The 12,571-nt window shown below is 35.6% G+C and overlaps 2 non-coding genes across 2 annotated transcripts; one reads left to right on the top strand and one right to left on the bottom strand.

Moving 5' to 3' along the window:
• Positions 1–546: 546 nt before the first annotated feature.
• On the bottom strand, positions 547–653 carry LOC128040266 (small nucleolar RNA R71). The gene has a single exon (XR_008194923.1). It is a non-coding gene; the product is annotated as a small nucleolar RNA R71 (small nucleolar RNA).
• Positions 654–11,718: 11,065 nt separating this feature from the next.
• Positions 11,719–11,825, top strand: LOC128040031 (small nucleolar RNA R71). Its single transcript, XR_008194691.1, has one exon. It is a non-coding gene; the product is annotated as a small nucleolar RNA R71 (small nucleolar RNA).
• The last annotated feature ends 746 nt before the right edge of the window (positions 11,826–12,571 follow it).

Here is a 12,571-nt window from a genome sequence, read left to right as displayed (position 1 = left end):
GAGAAGAGGCATCCCCGCTAACAAAGAGTATCCTTTTGACCCAGAGATTGAAAGAACTTTGCGAAGGAGAAGAAGGGAGATACGTAGTATGGCTAGGGAAGGGAATGATCATGGTCTCAATGATAATCAAAATGGTCATGATGTTAATCCTCATGTTCCTTGTGTGATATATGATCCAGATAGACTAATTCAAGAACATGTTGTTCCAATTTTACATGATTTGAATCATAGAATGGTAAGACCACACATACAAGCTCAGCATTTTGAGTTGAAATTGGTAATGTTTCAGATGTTGCAAATAGTAGGACAGTTTGGGGGTTACCCATTGAAGATCCAAGACTGCATTTACAACTTTCTTTAGAGGATTGTGACCCGTTTAGACAACAGGGTGTTCTTGAAGACGCTTTCTTACTTAAATTGTTTCCATACTCTTTCAGAGATCGTGCAAGAGCATAGATGAATGCATTGCCATCGAGAATAGTGGCATCATGGAATGATCTTTGCAAAAGATTTTTTCTACAGTATAACCCAAAAAATATGAATGCCAAGCTTAGAAATGATATTACGTCTTTTTTGTAATCAGAGGATGAAAAATTGTACGAAGCTTGGGAAAGATTTAAATAATTACTACGAAAATATCCGATGCATGGGTTTCAACACTGGACTCAGATGGAGATGTTTTAGAATGGGTTGAATGCACATACAAGTATGGTAGTTGATGCTTCTTCTAATGGTACTTTGTTGGATAAATCTTATAATGAAGCTTATGAGATTTTGGAAATAGATTGCCAACAATGATTATCAAATATCCTACCAAGCGAGTTGGGACTTGCAGGACAATTGTTAGCACTGTGGATTTTAATGCAATCACTTCATTGATTGATCAAGTATCATCTTTAACTAATATGATCAAAACAATGAAGAGGTCAACTCAAGTTCAGGAGATGAAATCAGTCAAGCTATTGTGTGTTTATTGTGGGAAAGACCATGTGTTTGGCGAATGCCTATCGAACCCAGCATCTGTGTGTTACATGGGTAATTTCAATCGGAATAATAACTCCTATTCCAATACCTACAATCTAGGGCGGAAGCAACATCCAAAATTTAGTTAGAATAATCAAGGTGCAGGGAATTTTAGTAATGGTGCAAGATAGAATGCCATCAATACACTACCTGGTTCTACTCAACTTATGCTGAGGCAGAGTGCCCAAAAAGGTCATACATCGGTCCCTTCATCATCATCACCTATTGAAGCTTTCTTGAAAGATTATATGGCCAAGAATGATGTTGTGATCCAGAGTTAAGCTGCATCCCTTCGAGATCTTGAGAACCAAGTGGGTCAGAGAGCAAATGCTTTAAATTCGATACCTCAAGAAACTCTGCTAAGTAATACGAAGAATTCAAGATCACAAAGGAAGGAGCATTGTAAGGCAATCACTATCAGAAGTGGGACCCAATTGAATGAAATTGTTAAAGATGCAATTGCAGAAGAGGTAAATTCAGAGTGCAACCATAGAAAGATTTTAGAAACATCTTAAAATCACACTACAACTGGAAAGGCTAAACAATAGACCGGTGTAGCGAAATCAGATCATTTTGCCCATAGAAATGCTATAGCAAAACTGTAACGCTCAGGTTTGTGCAAGTGTAAAGTATCGAGTTATCATCTCTACAGGGATTGTGCTTGTGGTAAGCCACTTAACTTGTAAAATTATATTAACAATTAAAAAATAAGTAAAAACACAATATAGTTGAGAAGTGGTGTCTAAATTAAATTGAATGCAATGATCCCTAATGCAAGTTTTTCTATATATACAGACTATATGAATGAAGTAGATTTTAGCAAAATTAAACACAATTTGCAACAATTATAACATAAATAAACTAGGACAATTACTTTAATTAAACTCAATTTATTTTCATCATACTTAAAAATATTCGAAAAAACATTCCATGGCAACCCGATCTTTCATGAGTTTGGAAACCAAATTAGGTCCTTTTGGAATCCTTTTCTTAGTAAATACGCATCTTACTGATCCTTATTTGCTAAGGGTTTCTTAGCATTCGTGTGAGGTAACAGGGACGTGTTAGGTTTGAAACAATTTAATCATACAAATCTAAAAACTATGCAAATAACAGAGCCTGGTTAGGGTTGTTACGCAACCTACAATTTAATCGGGTTAGGATCTAAATTGAACATGCACATTTCAATTCTGCGTCCATTAGCCGTCGTCTAGTTAGGATCTCTCAGCTAATTCAGGTGCATTTCAATCACGTATGAGCAAAATACAGACTTGATTTTAATTGAAAACATGATTGATTGAGGCACAAACATTATAAGCATGAATCAAATAAATATTATTTATTCAAAATAATCATCCTAGCTTAAATAAAATTAAGCTATCATTATTGTAAACAAGAACAAAGAACTCATAGAAAACATCTTTAAATTAAATCAAAGAAGAGAAAGATTAAACCCAATTCAGAGTGGCTGTCACCCAAGACTCCGACTGACGAGGCTCCTTCGCTCCTTTGCTTAACTCCTTTGTTGATGGCTCTCCAAGGTGGCCAACTAAGGGTTATTTAAGAGACTAGTTTGCTGAAATCCTTATGCAAGGATGATGATAGGTGTGAGAGCTAAGAGAGTTGAGAGAATTGAGAGAGCAGAGAATGATGAGAAGTGAGGGATGATAGATGAATGAATGAGAGGGTCTTATTTATAGGTTAGGAGAGGGGGATAGTTTATTAAATATAGGGGTGTTCATCCTTTGAAAAATCTCCCATGGTTCACCGGCCATAAATCAAGCAAATCAAGCTAATTTTTCCTTTATTTTTGGTCAATTTGGATGCCACAACAATTCAGGACTGAGACCCAGTCAACTGCAAATCTTCAGGTAAATCTCAAATTTCTTCAATTCTTCTAGGACCTTGTATAATTAAACCAAAAGTTAGTTTATAATCAGCCATGTGCAGCCGAAAATTGGGTTGGCTTGGTCCCCACTTGGACGGTTTTGCAATTAGAAGAAAATCCTTAGACCTGTCAAAAATAGCAGATAGTTTAGATGACCAATAAATTACTTTAACAACTTTAATTAATCAATTTACTCAATTAATTAAACTAATTTTTATTAATGAAATATTTAAAATGAGTTATTAAAATATAACATTATATTTTATTATTTAATTTAATCATGCATGGCCCACTTCATAGATTAAAAATATAATATGCTTAAATTAATATCGAATAAGTCATTTTATGCTTGAAAACTATATAATAAAAAATAAAATCACATTGTAATAATTTCTATGTCCTAATTTCATATTTTCACATATTTCATTAATTTAATAAACAATTACTTGGTTTTAACAACAATTTTAAGTAAAAAAGTGATGAATTATATAGGAAAAATCCTATATATTTTTCCGTTTACACCCCCCAAACTTAAATCATTGCTCATCCCGAGTAATGTTCATACGCATCACAAGGTCTTGCTAAGGCAAAATTTTCTAAGAGTGTAAATAACATCAATCTTCGTCACATAATCATGCATCAATAAATTCATGCTCATAGATCTTATTTATTAACAAGTAACTTGTATACAAACATTTTAAAAGTTTTATTCTAACTTTTAAGATATGCCAACATGAATCATAGTTTGCATGTATGTCACAGCCATAGATAATATTCTTCATTCAACACAATTTCTCATCAATCAAGCAAAACAATCATATTTATGATCTTCATATGTTGAACTTAGTACTTCTTCTCCACTAATGTAGGTGACATAATCATCAAATCAATAGGTCTTTTATAAGGTTGTAATGGGGCTAGGTTAAAGGTAGGGATTTTAAGAGATGGGGCATTACGGTTTCAAAAATCTTGACTTTTAACTTTGTCTTGGATTTCTTGATATTCAACTTTTTTCTTCAAGTGAACCTTTGAAACACCCCCAAACTTATTTTGAACTCAAGCTCATACATTTCTCCTTTTTGAAGACAAAGCGAACTTTTCTTCGCTTTTTTTTTAAGCATGAGCACATACATCTTTATGAAAAATTTCCTCAAATGTTGATTCCCAAGACACTTAAGATAAGATAGGTGCACAAAATTAGGATAAATTTTTAAAAAGGTGGTAATTGGCTTATAATGTAGGTTCATTGGAAACATAGTCCTTAAAGCCCAAAATTATGGTTTCAAGGGTCTAATATAGTAAGGTGGGCTTGAAAAGGCTCAAACGATCTAAAGAAAAATGGTGCCTATATCATTTTAGATTTTTATGTACCCTAGGATTTCACCTCAAGAAAGTTACTAAGTCAATTCTAAAGATATAAACCTTCATGCATGCCTGATCTCAAGAGAAACTAAGTTTTCATGGTAAACATTACCTAGGACTAAGATCATAAAAACATTTCATTCTTCGTGATAACATACAATCACTCAGATAAAATCGCCATCATACTTCCATACAAGTTATCTTATTAAAAAGAATTTCTCTAATCATTCATTTATTAAAACATTCTTATGAAATAAACGATTGAATCATACTTGAAAATTTTAAAATTTGAGCAATTTATTTGCCTTTCCCCCTTTAAAAAGAAGAAATCTTCTCATTGCAAGAACAAAGTAATGAATGAAAATTGAACACCAGGTAGGGTTGTAAAGAAAGAGAGGTGAGTCATTAAGACAGCTTAAATACCAAGTCTTTTTTAATAATCCAATCCTAGACATGTTCATTCCCATTACTACATCATTTAGTCTTATTCTTTCTAAAGAAGTATTTATTCATGCTTGCTATGTTTTATTTTGCAAGATTAAATCCTAATTACTAAAGAAATAAATTCCTAAAGACATAAAAAAAACAATTAAATAAATAACAAGACAAGAATCCCCCATTTTATTTTTCTGACTCATTCCCCTTGTCTTTTTTAGTTCCATCTCCGCTTGCATCGTCAGTATGTTCCGTCCATGTCTCAAAGATAGCATCTGGGAACTAAGGAGCAAAAGTGTTAGAGATATTCTTAAAATTATTTCGAATTGAATCATCCCTAATTTTTGCATATTTCCAGTAAGTTTTTTGTTGATTGTGCATGAACTTGCACATATCCATCAAAATTAACAGCTCCGATTTCTTTGAAGTACTTCCAGGATTCAGCATTGGAGTCATAAATTCTGGTTCAACACTTAGCTTGACTGGTTCTTCTTCTAGCTCAACCCTTGGTTCAGAGTTTTCAGCTCCTTTAGCTGGTTGAGGACTATTTGGTTCCTTATCAAATTCTTCTTCTTCAGTGTCTATAACTTAATCAACTTCAGTTTCAGTTTTATTTGTTGACTCATCGATTTTTGGCTCAGTTGGTTCCTCTTGCTTGCCTTGGTTCAGCTCATGCACTCTCTCTACTAACCTTTCAAGATCATGACTTGTAATGCACCCTTAAACGTACTGCCCCTTCAGATTTGCTTGTGTTTTAACACAAGCCCTTAAGCAAAGTGAAGTAATTAATAATGGGAAAGAAACACTTCCTGTCTTCTTTCTAGCACAATCATGAATCTCCTTGAGGATAATTTTCCCAACATTAATGGACTTTTCTATGATAATTGCATATAACAAGAGCATTCGTTCCATCGAGATGGTGGAACTATGTGAGATAGGCATAAAACTGTAGCGAACAAAATAGAACCATACCTTCGGTACTAGTTTTCAGTATTCTCTTCGACAATAATGGCTTCTAAACTTTCTTATAATCCATTAGGATCCCAGATTTATCAAAACATCAAAGCACTTGTTGAAGAAAATCCCAGTTGATATTGTTCATCATTGGGTAGTACTCATCTTCCTCAACATCAGGTAAATTAAACAAATCATTGATGGATTTAGAAGTAAGAGGTACCTTTTTCTTTCGAACGATGACTTCAGTAGCATCTTGTGTAGTCAAACTAGCATAGAATTCTTCAACTAGTTCATCATCGGGAAGTGAACGAGCATCACAGAATCGTTCCCACATGAGAGCATTGATTATCTTTCTAATTAGCATAGGGACAACTAGCACATCATTGCTCTTCAGGTTAAAACCTTTTTCCGGCATCATAGGTTGATGCTTGAAGATTGAATCAAATCCCTCTTTCACTTCTTCATCGATTAAAATCAGATTTTCAAGAGTAGTCTTTGACGATCTAGTTTTCTTGCGAGACATGGTATTTTCCCAAAAATTTGGCAAAGTTTTTGCTTGCAAAGGCAGAAAGAAATGGCAAAGAGTTGCGGCGGGGTTGACAACGTGCGACAACAATGGTGGTGTGCAGCAGCGGCGACGATGCTCCGGCGATTCTCTTACGGCGACACTAAGTAGTTTCGGCAAAAGAAAAGAAAGAGGCTAGGGATTTCTTTTAGGATTTGAGGCTTGCGGCACAAAAAAGAGAGATTTTAAGAAATTTTAGGGTGTAAGCATAATGCTTTGAGGGATATGAAAATTAGTAGAATGAAAAGGGGTTTATATAGGGAAAAATTAGGGAAACATATAACAAAAATTTAGCTACATTAAAGTTACTTGGGCGGCAAGTAATAGGTGTGATGGCAAGGGTAAAAAAAAATTTTCCTCCTTTTTGCTGACTTGGGCCTCAAAATCAGACTGTATCTTAAAAGTAAATTTTATTACTACTTGGGCCAAACTTGACCCCCTTTATTAACATAAAAATTTTAAATTAAACAAAATAAATTAAACTAGAAAAACCATTTTAAAACTTAATTAGAAAGCTTCTTAACAAATTACATTAAAGTAATTCTCAGGAAAGGTTGGAGGGGTCACAACGGTCCCGCTTAAGTTCCAATCTTCTTAGACAAAATTAATTAAATGTACTTAATTAAGAAAATAAATTCTAATGATTTATTTATTTTCAAGACAAGTTTATGAAAAATCAAGGGTCTGTTAATTCGAACGAGGATTCAACTCGCTCAACTTCACCATCCTTGTAGTGTTTGAGATGTTGACCATTGACTTTAAACATACCTCCGTAATTATCGTACAATTCAATAGTTTCATAAGGATAAACTCGGTGGATGGTATAAGGTCCTTTCCATCAGGATTTCAGCTTCCCAAGAAATTACTTCAGCCTTGAATTAAACAACAACACCTTTTGACATTCTTTAAACTTGGGAGGTTGTATATGACTATCATGCCATCTCTTTGATCTTTCTTTACACATTTTGGCATTCTCATAGGAAAACAACTTCAGCTCTTCCAACTCATCAAGTTGTAACATCATTCTCTCACCGGCTTGCTTAAGATCAAAGTTCAACTGCTTCAAAGCCCAGTGAGCTTTATTCTCCAATTCTAATGGCCAATCACATGTCTTTCGAAAGACTAACCGATACGGAGTCATTCCTAACGGAGTCTTAAATGTTGTTCGATAGGCCCATAATGCATCATTGAGCCTTCGAGACCAATCTTTTCTGTTAGGGCGTACTACCTTTTCTAGGATACCTTTGATTTCACAGTTCACTCTTTCAACTTGTCCATTAAACTGGGGGTGATAGGCAGTAGCAATCTTGTGCTTCACATCATAATTGTCAAGCAACCACTTAAGCCATTTGTTTACAAAGTGAGAACCTTCATCACTAATAATAGCTCTTGGTGTCCCAAATCGTGTAAACAAATGCTTATGAAGGAATCGCATGACTATCTTAGCATCATTTGTAGGGTATGCTTCAGCTTCAACCCACTTGGATACATAGTCCACAGCAACTAAGATGTATTTGTTCCCATATGAAGAAGGAAACGGGCCTAAGAAGTCAATGCCCCATACGTCGACAATTCAATCTCTAAAATGTTTATCAAGGGCGTCTCATTCCTCCTTGATATATTTCTAGTCCTTTGGCATTTATCACAATTCTTCACATAAGCATAAGCATCTTTAAATAGTGTAGGCCAAAAGAAACCTGCTTGCAAAATCTTTGCTGTAGTATGTGAACCACCAAAGTGTCCCCCACTTGGAGATAAATGGCAATGATATAAGATCTTGGCAATCTCACTTTCAGCTACACACTTTCGGACTATATTGTCTGCACACTGTTTAAACAAAAATGGATCCTCCCAAAAAAAATATCGACTATCATGAAGGAATTTCTTCCTTTATTGGTATGACATTTCTCGAGGAATTATTCCACATGAAAGATAATTGGCAAAATCAGCAAACCAGGGTATTTCATGAAAGCGACTTACCTCAAATAAGTGCTCATCTGGGAAATTCTCATTGATAGGCACACCAGACTGGGTTACCTCATCTTGCTCCAATCTTGACAGATGATTAGCTACTTGATTTTCAACACCTTTTCTGTCTTGGATCTCAAGGTCAAATTCTTGGAGTAAAAGTATCCAACAAATTAGCCTTGGTTTTGCATCTTTCTTCGTGAGCAAGTATTTAATGGTCGCATGGTTAGTAAATACTCTAACTTTGGTACATAAAAGATATGAACGAAATTTGTCAAAAGCAAAAACTATAGTGAATAGTTCCCTTTCAGTTATCGTATAATTTAGTTGGGCTCCCATCAAAGTTCTACCTACATAGAAAATAGGGTGGAACACTTTACTTCTTCTTTGACCCATCACAGCTCCAATAGCGTAATCACTTGCATCGTACATTAACTCAAAAGGTGAGTTCCAATTAGGTGTAATGATTATTGGGACTGTAATTAATCGATTCTTTAGATTTTCAAAAGCTTCCAAATATGCTTTGTTGAAATTGAACACTGTATCTTTCTCTAACAACAAACACAACGGCTTTGAAATTTTCGAGAAATCCTTGATAAACTTTCGGTAAAAACTAGCATGGCCTAAGAAACTTCTGACTCATTTCGCATTAATTGGGGCCGGTAATCTTTCAATTACGTCCACCTTTGCTTTGTCAACTTCAATTCCATTCTTTGAGATCTTATGACCTAAGAAAATCCCTTCCTTGACCATAAAATGACATTTTTCCCAATTAAGGACAAGAATCGTCTCTTCGCATGTCTTCAGTACCTTAGCCAAATTACTCAAACAGATATCGTAAGTGTTACCAAAAACAGAAAAATCATCCATGAAAACCTCAACAAAATTTTTGACCATATCAGTAAATATTGTCATCATGCATCGTTGAAAAGTTGCAGCTGCATTGCATAAACCAAAAGGCATTCGCCTAAAAACAAACGTACCATATGGACAAGTAAAGGTTGTTTTATGTTGGTCCTCTAGGGCTACAACTATTTGGTTATATCCTGAATATCCATCTAAAAAATAAAAGAATTCATCACCTGCCAGTCAATCTAACATCTGGTCCATAAAAGGCAACGAAAAATGGTCCTTCCGAGTGGCTTTGTTCAGCTTTCTATAATCAATATAGATTCTCCAACTGGTAACAGTTCTTGTAGGAATTAACTCGTTATGCTCATTCTCAACAATCGTGATTCCACCTTTCTTCGACACACACTGCACCGGACTTACCCACGAACTATCTAAAATAGGATAGATGATTCTTGCATCTAACCATTTGATCACTTCTTTTCTCACAACTTCTTTCATACTATGATTGAGCCTCCTTTGCCCATCAATTTGAGCTCTTTCACCTTCTTCTAAAATAATCTTGTGCATGCAAAACGAAGGTCTTATACCTCGAATATCAGCTATGGTCCAACCAATTGCTTTCTTAAATTTCTTTAGACTAGCAACTAGTTGCTCCTCTAGATCTTTCATCAGTTCTGCTGAAATAATCATAGGTAAAGTAGAATAATCACCTAAATACACATATTTCAAATGGGAAAGAAGTACATTTAGTTCGAGTTTAGGTGGTTCTTCGATTGACAACTTGGGTTGCACAAATTCTTTGACTTTCAACTCTAACAGTTCAAACCGTGTGGATTGACTATAATTTCTCAGATTGGCTTTCATCAAAGCCATGTTTTCTTCACCTTCTTCATCCCCCAAAGGGTCAAGATCTAAAGCTTTCTCCAATGGATCTTCTTCAAAATTGCTTTCCAAAGAAACCAAGGTTTCTATTTCTTCCATAACTAAATACTCCTCTGTCGGGTCGGGAAATTTCATTGCTTTAAGAATGTTAAAAGTTACCTGATCATCTTGAACTCGCATGGTGAGTTCACATTTCTACACATCAATTAACATTCTTCCTGTGGCTAGGAAAGGTCTCCCAAGGATAATTGGTACTTTCTTATATGCTTCAAAATCTAAAATAATGAAATCAGCAGGAAAAATAAATTTATCGACTCTTACCAAAACATCCTCGATCATTCCTTCGAGATATGCTAAAGATCGATCCGCTAGATGAAGTGTCATAGTTGTAGATCTTACTTCACCTATCCCTAACATTTTGAAAATAGACTTAGTCATTAAGTTGATACTCGCTCCTAAGTCACACAAAGCTTTACCACAGTAAGATTCACCAATGTTACAGGGTATAGTAAAGCTTCCTGGGTCTTTTAATTTTAGTGGCAGTTTGTTCTGCAGGAACGTACTGTTCTCTTTTGTCAAAGCAAAAGTCTCTTACTCACTCAGTCGTTTCTTGTTGGATAGTATATCCTTCATAAACTTCACATAATTTGACATTTGTTCTAAAGCCTTCACCAACGATATATTGATGTGTAACTGCTTCAGAACATCCAAAAACTTCTTAAATTGCACCTCCTATTTCTTCTTCTGTTGCTGCAATCTTTGTAGATATGGAGGTGATGGAACTTTCAGTTGAACCGAACAACTTTTCTTAGTAGGTAAATCTACATCAAAATAAGATGTTAAAATATCTGATGGCACTAGGTCAGGGTTTACCTTGTTAGACTTTGCAGATTCTAATTCCATTGGTGTAGGAACTTCAACAGCTGATTGACTTTCCTCCTTTTCAACATGTTCGTCATCGACATCAATCAATCAGGGTTCCATAGTCTTTCCACTTTGCAATGCCACTGCCTTGATATGTTCTTTACCCAAATTTCTTGGATTTTCAGTATCGCTTGGCAAGGTTCCTTGTGGTCTATTACGAAGCTCTGTAGCTAACTGACCCATTTGGTTTTCCAAATTTTTCAGTGTTGCTGATTGGCTTTGGATCAAAGCGTCATTATTTGCCATGTACGCTTTCAACAAGTTCTCCAAACTGTTTGATGCCTCAACTTAAGGTGGTTTTGGAGCTTGTTGGTTAAACCCTTGAGACTACTTGGGTCTTTGCTACAATGAGTTGTTGTTTGGTCCATTTCCTTGGTAGCTCCAAGAAAATTTAGGATGATTACGCCATGAAGGATTGTAGAAGTTGGACTAGAGTCCTTGTCCACTCCTATTTTGATATTGGTTCCCCATATAGTACACTGACTCGAGATTTGATGGAAAATTCTCAAAAGAATGACCTTCCCTATAGTACACACAGGACACTACTTCAAACGGACTTGGTGGCTGAGCTGCAAAATTATTAGTACTATTAGCAGTTAACTGTTTTAACATAGAGAAAATAGACAATACTTGAGCCGATAACGAAGTGAAAGAGTCAACTTCATGAACTCTTGCTATTTGTCTTCCTGAAGTTGTTCGATTTGTTGGCCATTGATAGTTATTACTCGCGATCCTCTCGATGATCTTATAAGCCTCATTATAAGACTTAGACAAAATTACACCATTCGCGAAAGCATCTACCATCAATCTTGTATGTGCATTGAGACCATTATAGAATGTCTCCAACTGGATACAATAAGGAATCCCATGATGAGGACACTTACAAAGTAACTCCTTGAATTGCTCCCAAGCCTCATACAGAGACTCGTCATCTAGTTGCTGGAAAGTTGTGATCTTGTTCCTCAACTTAGCATTTTTGCTGGGTGGGAAATACTTAACCAAAAATCTCTCTGCTAATTCTTGCCATGTAGATATGGAACTTGGTGGCAATGAATTGAACCATGCTCGTGCTCGATCTCACAATGAGTACGGAAACAACTTCAACCTTAAGGGGTCTTCAGTCACACCGGCTATCTTAAATGAATCACTCACCTCCATGAACAATTGAAGGTGGAGATGTGGATCTTCCGTGGGCATGCCACTAAATTGACCCACCGTTTGTAGCATTTGAAACATTACTGGTTTCAATTCAAACTGGGTTGCCTCAATATCTGGCCTTCTAATTCCTGGGTTTAACTCACTGAAAAGTCGCACATCATATCGGCAATGAGGATGGGATTTCGAACATAATCAGCTTCATTACCTTGGTCTTGATTCTGATTTCCAAGGTCCATCTCGACTTGTCTTTGAGCTGTTCGTTCACGTCTTCTTTGTCTATAAGTTTGCTCAATTTCAGAGTCTACAGGGAGTAAATCGATAATTCGATCTATGCTCATAAAGACCTGCGAAGAAAATCACAAAAAGAATAAGTTAGTGATGTTAAAACTTAATCAAATTGAAAATAAATAATTTCACGAAAAAAATGACTATGGCAATAGTTGACAATCCCCGGTAATGGCCCCAAAAACTTGTAATGCTCCGATTTGTGCAAGTGTACACAGTCGTTATCAAGTAATAAGTAAGTATCGAGTTATCGTCTCCACAGGGATTGTGCT

The sequence above is a fragment of the Gossypium raimondii genome, chromosome 3, assembly GCF_025698545.1.
Source record: "Gossypium raimondii isolate GPD5lz chromosome 3, ASM2569854v1, whole genome shotgun sequence".
Classification (NCBI taxonomy): domain Eukaryota; kingdom Viridiplantae; phylum Streptophyta; class Magnoliopsida; order Malvales; family Malvaceae; genus Gossypium; species Gossypium raimondii.
Note: the sequence above shows the minus strand (reverse complement) of the source record. Positions and strands in the feature narration are given on the sequence as shown.